Below are 15,226 nucleotides of genomic sequence, written 5' to 3' on the forward strand. Positions count from 1 at the left end.
GAAGTAGAGATATTACAGGTATTTGCAGGGGGGCTAACCCGTCATCAGCCCCCCCCCTTATCAAAAAATTTACCAAACAATTCGCTATATTGGAAGATATGTGTTAGATCCGGTATGATCAACTAGTTGTTTTGTTAGATCTCACATAATTACAGACATTAAGTGATTAATGAAGGGGGCTAGCCCCCCCCCATGCAATTTTCAGGTAAAATTTGATGCAGGTTACGCGGCCTCCGTTCTCCTGATTGGACCCCCACTGATCTGATAGTTATCCTCCATTCTGTGGATAGGGGATAACTTTCTATAACTGTAATACCCCTTTAACCCCTGGGCTGGACAGGGAGTGAAATTCAGACCCAGCATTTTAACAACTTATGGGTATTCCCATCATAGACAATAAGGGCATATCGCTAGCATATGCCCCCATTGCCTGATAGGTGCGGGTCCCACCGCTGGGACCCGCACCTATATCGAGAACGGAGCGGGTAGCGCTGTGGCTGGAGGACCCCAGATTTCCCAGGGTCCGTCCACCACCGAGCGCTAATCCCCGCCTCTCCCATAGAAATGAATGGAGGGCGGCTGCGCAGTGCACCCTCCTTCACTTTCGGGGCTCCGTTCTCGATATAGGTGCGGGTCCCAGCTGTGGGACCCACACCTATCAGACGATGGGGGCATATCCTAGCGGTATGCCCCCATTGTCTGAGATGGGAAAACCCCTTTAAAGGCTGTATCCCTATCTGAGACAATGGGGGCATATCTCGTCTAGGATATGACCCCATTGTCTGATAGGTGCAGGTCCCACCTCTGTGACCCACACCTACAGTACAGACCAAAAGTTTTGACACACCTCATTCAAAGAGTTTTCTTTATTTTCATGACTATGAAGGCATCAAAACTATGAATTAACACATGTGGAATTATATACATAACAAACAAGTGTGAAACAACTGAAAATATGTCATATTCTAGGTTCTTCAAAGTAGCCACCTTTTGCTTTGATTACTGCTGTGCACACTCTTGGCATTCTCTTGATGAGCTTCTAGAGGTAGTCACCTGAAATGGTCTTCCAACAGTCTTGAAGGAGTTCCCAGAGATGCTTAGCACTTGTTGGCCCTTTTGCCTTCACTCTGTGGTCCAGCTCACCCCAAACCATCTCGATTGGGTTCAGGTCCGGGGACTGTGGAGGCCAGGTCATCTGGCGCAGCACCCCATCACTCTCCTTCATGGTCAAATAGCCCTTACTTTCAAAGTTTTCCCAATTTTTTGGCTGACTCACTAACCTTCATTTCTTAAAGTAATGATGGCCACTCGTTTTTCTTTACTTAGCTGCTTTTTCTTGCCATAATACAAATTCTAACAGTCTATTCAGTAGGACTATCAGCTGTGTATCCACCTGACTTCTCCTCAACGCAACTGATGGTCCCAACCCAATTTATAAGGCAAGAAATCCCACTTATTAAACCTGACAGGGCACACCTATGAAGTGAAAACCATTTCAGGGGACTACCTCTTGAAGCTCATCAAGAGAATGCCAAGAGTGTGCAAAGCAGTAATCAAAGCAAAAGGTGGCTACTTTGAAGAACCTAGAATATGACATATGTTCAGTTGTTTCACACTTGTTTGTTATGTATATAATGCCACATGTGTTAATTCATAGTTTTGATGCCTTCAGTGTGAATCTACAATTTTCATAGTCATGAAAATAAAGAAAACACTTTGAATGAGAAGGTGTGTCCAAACTTTTGGTCTGTACTGTACACTGAGAACAGATCGGGAAAGGTGGTGGCTAGAGGACTCATGACGTACACTTGCACTATATACATGACAGGGAAATGAATATAGTTAATCAGTCTGTTAGTTTGGCTTGTGACATATACCCATTTTTGGTGTGAGGTACACCTTCACTGCATACGGGACATGGAAATTAATATAGTTAATCTGTCTGTTAGTTCGGTGGGTGACCTTAAAGAATGAGGAGAGCATCAAATAAGGGACGTGGCCCCGGTCGTGATGCTGCTGGTGGAGCTCCTGTTGCAGGGAGAGGACGTGGTCGATCTGTGGCAGCTACATGCCCAAATGAAACACCTTCCTCAGGTGCACGTAGGCGACAGGACGTTCAGCGTCATTTTGTAGGCCTGAATACCGGTGTACGAATGGTCAGAACCAGTAGAGGCAGTAGTAGATTGGATGGCTGACAGTGCCTCCAGTTCCTTCACATTGTCTCCCACCCGGTCCCCTGCTGAAAAAGCAGAGTTGGCACCTGCAGCCCATGGGCATATGTCTTTCGCCTCACCCCCTTGCAAATCAGCCAAGCAGTCTGTGCCCCAAGTTATGCAGCAGTCTCTTATGCTTTTTGATGTCTCTGCTGGCAGAGTTTCCTTGGGCCATCCACCTAGCCCTGCCCCAGAAGTAGACAAGATTGAGTGCACTGATGCCCAACCACTTATGTTTCAGGATGTGGACATGGGAGGACCACCGCAGCACGTCTCCGATGATGATGATGAAACACAGGTGCCAACTGCTGCGGCTTTCTGCCGTGTGCAGACTGACAAGGAGAGCAGGGAAGTGTGACAGTGAAGAGTGGGTCGAAGATGACCAGGTCCTAGACCCCACATGGAATCAAGGTCATGCGAGTGACGTGTGCAATTTGGAGGAAGAGGTGATGGTCACAATGCTCCATCCGCACAGCAAAAGAGGGAGCAGGGTGCAAAAGCGGAGCGGCCGTCCTCTAGACAGTACGCCTGCTACTGCCCACAGCACCCAGGGACTGAGCACACCAAAGCCAACTCCAAGGAGTTCCCTGGTGTGGCAGTTCTTCAGACAATGTATTGACGACAAGACACGAGTGGTTTGCACGCTGTGCAATCAGAGCCGGAAGCAGGGCATACATGTTCTAAACCTAAGCACCACCTGCGTGACCAGGCATCTAAATGCAAAGCACTAGCTGCAGTGGAGTACACACCTGAAAAACCACAAAAGATATCAGGCTCATTTTGCTCCCTCTTCTGCTTTGGTCTCGGCCTTTTCCTCCCCCTCTGGAGTGACAGTGGCACCTGCCACGCCGCAAACAGAGGATGTGGAAGCAACACCACCACCGTCACCCAGCATGTCCACACTGTCCCATGGAAGCGTTCAGCTCTCCATCCCCCAAACATTGGAGAGAAAGAGGAAGTACCCCCCAAACCACCAGCGATCCCTGGCCCTGAATGCCAGCATTTCAAAATTCCTGGCCTTTGAAATGCTGTCATTCCATCTGGTGGAGACTGAGACTTTTAAAAACCTTATGGTGGTGGCTGTCCCACAGTTCGTGGTTCCCAGCCGCCACTACATTTCCAGGCGAGCCATCCCTCCCCTGCACAACCAAGTAGTGGAGAAAATCAGGTGTGCACTGCGCAACACCATCTGTGACAAGGTCCACACAACTACCGATATGTGGACCAGTAAGCACAGGCAGGGACATTATATCTCCCTAACTGCACACTGGGTAAATGTAGTGGCAGCTGGCTGTCACGCTGGACCGGATACAAGATGCAACAGAAATCCACAAACAAGTGTCTAGGCCAGAAGCTGGGGATAAAGGTCACCTCATAACAAATCCCTACCAGCTCTCCCTAGACTTCTGTGCCCACGTTCAGACCCTAGAGGTGGGAATAAACGTGCCCCCGTGCCTAAGGCTGAAGATTCCCTAAAATCCTTAAGATGGTGACAGAGGGAAAGAGACAGCTTGCTTCCTCAGACCTGGAGGAGGCAGGCGTCTCTCTAACAGCCTAGACAGAACAAACACAAGAAAACAAAAAACAACTTATCTTGTCACAGAGCAGATACAGCAAATCCTTCTTTCTTTCTTTCTTTCTTTCTTTCCTTCCTTCCTTCCACTGAGCAAGATAGAAGCTATAACCCGCACCGGACACTGGGAAGGGGCGTAATTTAAACTCATACAAACGACCCTACCCAGTGCACCTGAAGGGAGGCGGATACAGCTCAACTCCAAAACAAAAACAAAAAACTACACACGTGCTGCTAACCTGGCAAACCTCTGCACATAACCAGAGCAGGGCATGACAGTCCCCCCCCCCCCCTCTACGGGTGACCTCCGGACACCCCGGGCCAACTTTATCCGGGTGGGATCTGTGAAAAGCCCTCACCAGTTGGCTGGCACTAACATCCACAGCCAGAACCCACATCCTCTCCTCAGGGCCGTACCCCCTCCAGTGTACCAGGTACTGAAGGGAACCCCGAAGAACCCGTGAGTCGAGAACCCTAGAGATCTCGAACCCTAGAGATCTCAAACTCTAAATTTCCATCAACCAGAACAGGGGGAGGAGGCAATGGCGATGATTCCACCGGTTTCACATATTTCTTAAGTAAAGACCTGTGGAACACATCGTGGATTCTCCAGATCTGTGGAAGATCCAGACGAAACGCTACTGGATTGATCACCGCAGATATTTTGTAAGGTCCAATAAATCTTGGACCTAGTTTCCAAGATGCTACTTTCAGTTTAATATTTTTAGTAAATAACCACACCAGATCACCCACACACAGGTCCGGACCAGTCTTACGTCTCTTGTCAGCCATTTGCTTGTACCTCTCACCCATCCTCTCCAAATTCACTTGGATCCTCCGCCAGATAGAGGACAAGGCAGAAGAAAATCTCTCCTCCTCTGGCATCCCAGAGGAACTAGTCTCAGAAAAGGTTTTCAAACTGAGGATGAAAACCGTATGCGCCAAAAAATGGCGAATTACCCGTGGACTCCTGCCTACGGTTATTCAAAGCAAACTCTGCTAGTGATAAGAATGAGGACCAGTCCTCCTGATTTTCAGCCACAAAGCACCTCAAGTAGGTCTCCAGATTTTGATTAGTACGCTCTGTCCATTCGACTGCGGATGAAAAGCCGAAGAGAACGAAAGTTGGATACCAAGACGAGAGCAGAACGCCCTCCAAAATCTGGAAACAAATTGCGTGCCCCTATCAGAAACCACATCCGAGGGAATGCCATGTAATTTCACGATGTTATCCACAAAAACCTGAGCAAGAGTCTTAGCATTGGGCAGACTAGCTAACGATACAAAGTGAGCCATTTTACTGAAACGGTCAACAACCACCAAAATCACAGTTTTCCCAGAGGAACTCGGCAGATCAGTAATAAAGTCCATAGACAAGTGCGTCCAAGGACGAGATGGAATAGACAAAGGAAAAAGTGAACCAGAAGGTCGAGTGTGAGCAACCTTTGCCCGTGCACAGGTCTCACAAGCTGCTACGTAATCCTCAACACTCTTTCGTAACCCAGGCCACCAGAACCTCTGGGAAATCAGATTAAAGGTGGACTTGCCACCAGGATGTCCCGCAAGGACAGTATCGTGATGTTCCTTAAATACCTTGTATCGCCATTCAACAGGAACAACCTACCTGGGGGACAAGAATCCGGAGCCTCCTCCTGGGCTCCCAATACCTCCATCTCCAACTCGGGGTACAGAGCGGAAATAACCACCCCATCAGCCAAAATCGGAGAAGGATCCTCTGAATCACCTCCCCCAGGAAAACTACGAGACTGCATCCGCCTTGACGTTTTTAACCCCCGGGCAAAAAGTAACCACAAAGTTGAACCTAGTAAAGAACAGTGACCATCTAGCCTGTCTAGGATTCAGACGCTTGGCAGTTTGCAGGTAAGCCAAGTTCTTTTGATCAGTATATACCGTAACGGATGAGACGCCCCCTCCAACCAGTGACGCCATTCCTTAAAGGCCAATTTGATGGCCAGCAATTCCCTATCTCCTAAAGTCGTGGCCAAAAGTTTTGAGAATGACAAAAATATTAGTTTTCACAAAGTTTGCTGCTAAACTGCTTTTAGATCTTTGTTTCAGTTGTTTCTGTGATGTAGTGAAATATAATTACACGCACTTTATACGTTTCAAAGGCTTTTATCGACAATTACATGACATTTATGCAAAGAGTCAGTATTTGCAGTGTTGGCCCTTCTTTTTCAGGACCTCTGCAATTCGACTGGGCATGCTCTCAATCAACTTCTGGGCCAATTCCTGACTGATAGCAACCCATTCTTTCATAATCACTTCTTGGAGTTTGTCAGAATTAGTGGGTTTTTGTTTGTCCACCTGCCTCTTGAGGATTGACCACAAGTTCTCAATGGGATTAAGATCTGGGTAGTTTGGGGGCATGGCTAACTGAGGATGTGAGCAGACGTGCTGTGTAGAGCTCCCGCACAATCTCGACAGTTTATCCTGAGTAGAACCCCCTAAATCTGATATTCACATGGCTAAGTAGAAGCCTCGGTGTTGCTGACACCTGCCTGTCCGAGATTTGGACCACTTTGACTGGCCTGTGAGTCGCGATGGGCCTGAAAAGAGACTCTAAAGGATCGAGCAAGGAGCTGCAAGATGGCGCAGGACCCGACACGCCGCGGCGCAGTGACCGTGCGAAAGATATTCAGCGAGAGGCGGCTGCCAAACTGGGGAGATTTGCGCACACGATTGAACCCCTGTGCCTATCTTATCCTGGTGGGAAGAGAGACAGGCCATCGTCCCATCCTGATCCCGATCATGAGGGAGAGGAAGACAGGGAGAATGCTGGGTCTCCCCATGGCTCTAACAGGTATGAAGCACTGCGGCCTTGCACAGGATCCGATAGCAAGGACATTATAGCATCGGACATAGAGGAACCTACTCTTAAAGATGTGCTTAAAGCCATCACTAAATGTGGAAGATCACTGACGGCCCTGAGGATGCAAGTGGGTTCCATAAAGGAAGACGTGTCCATAGTGCGTCATGACTTAAAGCGCTTGGCAGACCGCACAACGGCCCTGGAAGGCCGGGTGGGAGAAATTGAAGATATTATACCCTCTCTCAAGAGAGTCTCTGCTGATCATACCCCAAAACTGTCTCTTTTAATGGCTAAACAGGACGATCTTGAAAATCGCTCGCGAAGAAATAATGTCCGCATAGTGGGAGTGCCAGAGAAGGTTGAAGAGACTAACCCAACTGATTACTTTGAAACGTGGGCGAGAGACACCTTCGGGAAGGAGACTTTAACGCCTCTCTTTGCAGTTGAAAGGGCCCATAGGGTCCCTACCAGGCCGTTGCCACCAGGCGCTCCTCCAGCCCTTGATTTGTTGTTTCCAAGAGACCCACTTATTGCTGGATCAAACTGGCATTCTTACACCGAGATGGGCTGGTCACTGCTTTCACGCCACCTATTCTGCCTATGCTCGAGGGGTGAGCATTTTAGTGCATAGGTCTATTGCATTCTCATGTTTCTCCCAGAGTATTGACAAGGAGGGCAGATACGTTTATTTACACGGTTCCCTCTATTCCGTTGAATGCGTGATCATTGGTGTCTATATTCCCCCGTCATATTGTTCTCAGGTGATAAAAACAATAATTGCCTTGATAGCGGAACGGCCTAATGTACCTACAATTGTGTTAGGTGATTTTAATAATGTACCTTGTTTGGCACTAGATAAATTTCATGCTTCTCCGCAGGTTGTCAGCAGCAGTCTCACTCCCTTTGGCAGACTACTACAGGAAGCCTCCATATTGGACTTCTGGAGGTTAAGGTACCCTGACACCGAGCAGTTCTCCTGTCGCTCCAGCACGTATGGTTCCTTGACCAGAATTGACTTCATTCTGGGTAATGAAGAAATGGGATATTTGCTAGATGACATTAGATATCTGCCAAGACAAATTTCTGATCATTCACCGATTGTGGCGACCTTTCAGATGCTGCCATCCGTGTCGCGTAGATCCAATCATTGGAAGTTCAACCCATATTGGCTGAATGTCCTGGTTGATCTGTCAGATGTTAGGGATGCTCTAACTGAGTTTTTTGGGCGCAACCTTCCATCTGCCGGTAGGATAGTAGTGTGGGATACAATGAAGGCATTCCTGCGGGGGATACTGGCTGCTAAAATTAATGGTCGGAAAAAAGAAAATAGTGCTCTAACTAGGAAGCTGATTTTGGCGGTAGAGGCAGCAGAAGATAGCTATGTAGAAAACCCGTTACCAGAGCATGAATCTCAATGGAGAGAGGTGCAGCAGCAGTTGGATGACCGCTTGCTCCGTAATGCCCGTAATAAACGATTTTTCCTGAAGCAAACATATTATGAGGAAGGGGAAAAGGCGGGCAGATTGTTAGCTCTCATTACTAGGGCTCAGCAGCAATCTAATTATTTGGCAGCGCTGCGCGACCTAGATGGTACGGTGCAGGTGACCACAGAAAAAATATCCCAGGTATTGTCAGGGTTTTATCAAAACTTATATACATCCAAAACTGCAGCCTCGGAAACTGACATGAAAAATTTCCTCCATCCCCTACGGCTGCCCACTCTCGGTCAGGATCAGAGGGTACTCTTAGATAGCCCCTTTACTCTGAAAGAACTAGAAGCAGCGTTGGGAGATATGGCTAACAACAAAGCCCCAGGGAGCGATGGCCTACCTGCCGAAATTTATAAACAATTTGCCCCAGTTCTACTGCCCCAGTTACTGGAAGTATTTAATGAGGCTTTGCTGGTAGGCAGGCTTCCTGACACGATGAACGAGGCGATAATAGTCGTTATACCAAAGCCGGGGAAGGATCCGTTGGAGGCGGAATCATATCGGCCCATCTCATTGTTGCAGGCTGATGTTAAGCTGTTGGCAAAAATATTGGCTAGCCGTCTTAACTCAGTCATTGCCTCACTCATAAACATGGACCAGGCAGGATTTATGCCAAACATGTCGACCGCGGTGAATATTAGGAGATTATACTTAAATATTCAGGTGGGCCAGGTCCACGCCTTGAATGCGGCGGTCGCGTCTTTGGACGCGGCCAAAGCATTTGACAGCGTGGAATGGCAGTACTTGTTCCTGGTATTGGAAGAGATGGTGGTGGGACCAGTCTTTATTAACTGGATTAAAATGCTGTATGCATGTCCCACGGCTAGAATACAGGTGAATGGATACCTTTCTGACTCATTTGAATTGCAGAGGGGCACCCGACAGGGATGCCCACTGTCGCCGCTGCTGTTTGCGGTGGCGATAGAGCCCCTGGCGGAAGCCATACGCAAATCTCCGACGGTAAAGGGACTCCCATACGGGACGATTACCGAAAAGGTAGCTCTATACGCAGATGATCTGCTAATGTTTCTAGATGACTGGGCGTCCTCCCTGCCAGCCGCAATGGCGATTATTAACAACTATGGACATATATCGGGCCTATGAATAAACTGGACAAAATCGGTTCTGATGCCGCTTGATGGGGATAGTTCGGTGGATCCTGTCATGGCCGGGGGGCTACAGATAGTGTCACATTTCAAGTACTTGGGGATACAGTTTTCCAGAAACAGCAAGGACTTTATAGACCTAAATGTAATGCCGTTACTGGATAAGTTTAGGAGGAAAATACAGTCATGGTCGAAGTTACCTCTATCGATTGTTGGCCGAACGAACTTGCTAAAAATTATTCTCATGCCCCAGCTTCTTTATGTGCTGCATAACGCCCCCTTATGGATTCCACTAAATGTGTTTTATACTATTAACGCAATCTTTAGAGATCTAATTTGGAAGAAGGTGATCCCTCGAATAAAACTGGCTACCCTGTGCAGATCTAAGACTCAGGGTGGACTGAGTGTCCCTGATCCCTTGGTTTACTACCTGGCAGCCCAAATGGAGCACATAAGGGGATGGGGCGAGGAGGAACAGGTTAATAAGACAGGTAGAATAGTGAAACACTTGCTAAATAGAAGGTGCCTCCTATCAGCGTTAGAGGATGGCACTTTTAACCCCTTAAGGACGCAGGGCGTATCGGTACGCCCTGTTTCCCGAGTCCTTAAGGACTCAGGGCGTACCGGTACGTCCTAACTTTAAATCGGGATTCCGGCGCCCCAGGGGTTAATCTGAACACAACGACAGGGGGGGTCATGTGACCCCCCCGTGTCGGCGATTGCAGCAAACCGCAGGTCAATTCAGACCTGCGGTTTGCTGCGCTTTTTGCAGTTTCTAATCCCCGCGGTCCCTGACCGCGGGGATCAGAAACTTTTGAGTGCCTAAAATCAATATATTTCACCCCCCCTGCACCCCTGCACGATTTCATGCCGGAGGGTGGTGCCGGGGGGGGGGGGTCGCAGGCGGTGGGGGCGTTGCGGGAGGCGGGCGGTGCGGCAGGCGGGATCGCGATCCCCCGCCCGCCTCCCCATGAATGATCGTTGGCTTCTAGTGGTTATACCAGGGTGCCAGCACATTGCTGGCACCCTGGTATAAACGGCTGACATCTGTGCAGATGTCAGCCGTTTAACCCTTTCCATACTGCGGTCCGTACGGACCGCTGTATGGAAAAAGTTAACTGTCATCGGTCAGGGAGCTCCCTCCCTCTCCATCGGGGGGCTGCTGTGCCTTTGCAGCCCCCCGATGGAGAGGGAGAGAGCCCCCCGACAGCCCCCCTCAGCCCTGTGCTTACCCTTCCCCGTCTGCGAAGTTGTGGCATACGGGGAAGGTTCCCATGGCAACAAGACGCCTGCTCAGGCGTCCTGCTGTCCATGGTGCTGAACAGATCTATGCTAAAAGCATAGATCTGTTCAGACAAAGTGTAAGTAAAATACAGTACAGTACAATATATAATTGTACTGTACTGTATTATACAGACATCAGACCCACTGGATCTTCAAGAACCAAGTGGGTCTGGGTCCAAAAAAATGTAAAAAAAAGTGAAAAAAGTTAAGATTAAAAAAAAACATTCATCACTGAATAAAAATAAAAAAAATAAAATACACTACACAAATTAGGTATCGCCGCTTCCGTAACGACCTGATCTATATTAAACGGTCATGTTACTTTCCCCACACGGTGAACACCATAAAAATACAAAAATAAAAACTATGAAAAAATAGAAATTTTGCCCACCTTACTTCCCAAAAAAGGTAATAAAAGTGATTAAAAAAGTCGCATGTACGCCAAAATAGTACCAATCAAACCGTCATCTCATCCCGCAAAAAATGAGACCCTACTCAAGATAATCGCCCAAAAACTGAAAAAACTATGGCTCTCAGACTATGGAAACACTAAAACATGATTTTTTTTGTTTCAAAAATGAAATCATTGTGTAAAACTTACATAAATAAAAATAAAGTATACATGTTAGGTATCGCCGCGTCCGTATCGACCGGCTCTATAAAAATATCACATGACCTAACCCCTCAAGATACCACCGTAAAAAATAAAAATGGTGTAAAAAAAGCGTAATAGCAAGCGATCAAAAAGTCATATGCACCCCAAAATAGTGCCAATCAAACCGTCATCTCATCCCTCAAAAAATGAGACCCTACTCAAGATAATCGCCCAAAAACTGAAAAAACTATGGCTCTTAGACTATGGAGACACTAAAACTTTTTTTGGTTTTAAAAATGAAGTTATTGTATAAAACTTACATAAATAAAAAAAATTGTATACATATTAGGTATCGCCGCGTCCGTGACAACCTGCTCTATAAAATTACCACATGATCTAACCTGTCAGATGAATGTTGTAAATAACAAAAAAAAAAAAAACATGCCAAAAAAGCTATTTCTTGTTACCTTGCCGCACAAAAAGTGTAATATAGAGCAACCAAAAATCATATGTAACTTAAACTAGTACCAACAAAGCTGCCACCCTATTCCGTACTTTCTAAAATGGGGTCACTTTTTTGGAGTTTCTACTCTAGGGGTGCAACAGGGGGGCTTCAAATGGGACATGGTGTAAAAAAAAACAGTCCACCAAAATCTGCCTTCCAAAAACCGTATGGCATTCCTTTCCTTCTGCGCCCTGCTGTGTGCCCGTACAGCGGTTTACGAACACTAATGGGGTGTTTCTGTAAACTACAGAATCAGAGCCATAAATAATGAGTTTTGTTTGGCTGTTAACCCTTGCTTTGTAACTGGAAAAAAAATATTAAAATGGAAAATCTGCCAAAAAAGTGAAATTTTGAAATTGTATCTCTATTTTCCATTAAATCTTGTGCAACACCTAAAGGGTTAAAAAAGTTTGTAAAATCAGTTTTGAATACCTTGAGGGGTGTAGTTTCTTAGATGGGGTCACTTTTATGGAGTTTCTACTCTAGGGGTGCATCAGGGGGGCTTCAAATGGGAAATGGTGTCAAAAAAACAGTCCAGCAAAATCGGCTTCCAAAAACCATACGGCGCACCTTTCCCTCTACGCACTACTGTGTGCCCGTACAGTAGTTTACGGCCACATATGGGGTGTTTCTGTAAACAGCAGAGTCAGGGCAATAAAGATACAGTCTTGTTTGGCTGTTAACCCTTGCTTTGTTAGTGGAAAAAATGGGTTAAAATGGAAAATTAGGCAAAAAAATTAAATTCTCAAATTTCATCCCCATTTGCCAATAACTCTTGTGCAACACCTAAAGGGTTAACGAAGTTTGTAAAATCAGTTTTGAATACCTTGAGGGGTGTAGTTTATAGAATGGGGTCATTTTTGGGCGGTTTCTATTATGTAAGCCTCGCAAAGTGACTTCAGACCTGTAGTGGTCCCTAAAAATGTGTTTTTTGTAAAGATTTGCTTCTAAACTTCTAAGCCTTGTAACATCCCCAAAAAATAAAATATCATTCCCAAAATGCTACAAACATGAAGTAGACATATGGGGAATGTAAAGTCATCACAATTTTTTGGGGTATTACTATGTATTACAGAAGTAGAGAAACTGAAACTTTAAAATTTGCAAATTTTTAAAATTTTTTGGTAAATATGGTATTTTTTTATGCAAAAAAATTAACTTTTTTGACCCAATTTTACCAGTGTCATGAAGTACAATATGTGACGAAAAAACTATCTCAGAACGGCCTGGATAAGTCAAAGTGTTTTAAAGTTATCAGCACTTAAAGTGACACTGGTCAGATTTGCAAAAAATGGCCAAGTCCTTAAGGTGAAATAGGGCTGAGTCCTTTTAAAGAAGTAGGACGGCGGTATGGGATATTAGATGTGATACATGTGGTGTGGTGGAAAACCAGGAAACTGGCGGGAATCACGGGGTACACGAAATTTACTCCATTATGGCCGAATATTGTGTATGCTGAACTTAATAAAGTTTCCAGTGCTGGGGCAGGAGGAAATTTGGCTTGGACAGGCTATGTCAGTTATTCGATGACGCATCTCTTAAAGACTTTTCTAAGTTGCAACAAGAGTTTAGTCTGCCTAAATCTCTCTTCTATGTGTATCTGCAAGTGAGGCATGCCATACAAGAGCGACGGGAGAGGCTGATGCCTGCCCAGAAACACCTGATTATAGACCTCACGGCCACTGGAGGGGGCTCGGGGGGAGTAATATCGCTGCATTATCTCAGCCTAATGGAAGCTTTGCATAAAAAGAATCCATTGCAATTGTTTGAAAAATGGAAGAAGGATATTCCAGAATAGAAGGGCGACCAATGGAAAAAGGTGCTTGCTGACTTCCCTGTTATAGCGGTAAGTGAGGCTCATAGGGTCTCGCAATTGCTACTGCTTCATAGGGTGTATAGAACCCCGAAACTGCTATATAAAATAGTGTTTCGTACTGATGATAAATGCCCAAGGTGTGGAGCCACGTCTGCTGACCTCATACACTTGATGTGGAATTGTCCGCGCCTACGTAGATACTGGAATGATGTGGCAGACCTCATTATGAAGGTTTATGGGGTTGCGGTTGATCGCTCTCCTCTATTATGTATACTGGGCTATGTTTGTGAACTGTTGGGGACCAAAGAGGTTAAGGTGGCAATTCAGCGTATCTTATATCAGGCTAGGAAGCGGATAGCATCCCGATGGATTGCTCCTGATCCTCCAGAGGTACAGGAATTAGTGGGGGCAGTGCACACCCTGGTGCAACCTGAGAGTTATGTGTATCAAAAAAGAGGGAACAACAAAAATCTGGTATGCTTGGATTGAACATTTCCACATCGTAATTTAAAGGGAGTCTGTCACCACATTTGAGCCTATTAGACAGATCCAATAGCGTTATATGTGCCACCCAGAAGTTTAAAACGGTACCTTTGTTGCATATACCGGAGTCTTGTTTCAGCCAAAAATGAACTTTGTAGGTTCTGTAAATGCGCTCTCTCAAGTGCCCAGGGCGGCGTCTCAATCTTCCGGGCTCTTTGTGTTGTTAATTTTGTTCTAATGCTAAAAATATATAAAAATGACCTCAAATAAAAAGATTTGATAAAAAAAAAAAGATCTGGGGAGTTTCCAGGCCATGGACCCAAAATGTCAACGTTTTGGTCCCCGAGCCACTAGTTATCACTTTTGCCTTATGGCACGGTGCTCCATCGTGCTGGAAAATGCATTGTTCTTCACCAAACTGTTGTTGGATTGTTGGAAGAAGTTGCTGTTGGAGGGTGTTTTGGTACCATTCTTTATTCATGGCTGTGTTTTTGGGCAAAATTGTGAGTGAGCCCACTCCCTTGGATGAGAAGCAACCCCACACATGAATGGTCTCAGGATGCTTTACTGTTGGCATGACACAGGACTGATGGTAGCGCTCACCTTTTCTTCTCCGGACAAACCTTTTTCCAGATGCTCCAAACAATCGGAAAGAGGCTTCATCGGAGAATATGACTTTGCCCCAGTCCCCAGCAGTCCATTCACCATACTTTCTGCAGAAGATCAATCTGTCCCTGATGTTTTTTTTGGAGAGAAGTGGCTTCTTTGCTGCCCTTCTTGACACCAGGCCATCTTCCAAAAGTCTTCGCCTCACTGTGTCTGCAGATGCGCTCACACCTGCCTGCTGCCATTCCTGAGCAAGCTCTGCACTGGTGGCACTCCAGTGATCCCGCAGCTGAATCCTCGTTAGGAGACAATCCTGGCGCTTGCTGGACTTTCTTGGACGCCCTGAAGCCTTCTTAACCACCTCCGGACCGCCTAACGCAGGATCGCGTTCCGGAGGTGGCAGCGCTGCGCAGAGTCACGCATATACGCGTCATCTCGCGAGACGCGAGATTTCGATCAAAGCCGGCCCGCGCATGCGCATCGCGGGCCGGCAAAATTAAAAGAAGTATTTCGTCACCAGCCTGCCAGAAACGATCATTGGCTGGCAGGCTGGCGATTTTCAAAAAATCCAATCAAAAGTCATATAACAGATCATATTAGTAAATATGATCTGTTATATGGCTTGTCTGCTCCTGTGCTGGTCCTTTTCGTCGGTTGGATCCAGCACAGGAGCAGACTGAACTGTGAGTACACCAAACACTACACCTTAGCCCCAGATCACC

The sequence above is a fragment of the Bufo bufo genome, chromosome 7 (genome assembly GCF_905171765.1).
Source record: "Bufo bufo chromosome 7, aBufBuf1.1, whole genome shotgun sequence".
NCBI lineage: Eukaryota > Metazoa > Chordata > Amphibia > Anura > Bufonidae > Bufo > Bufo bufo.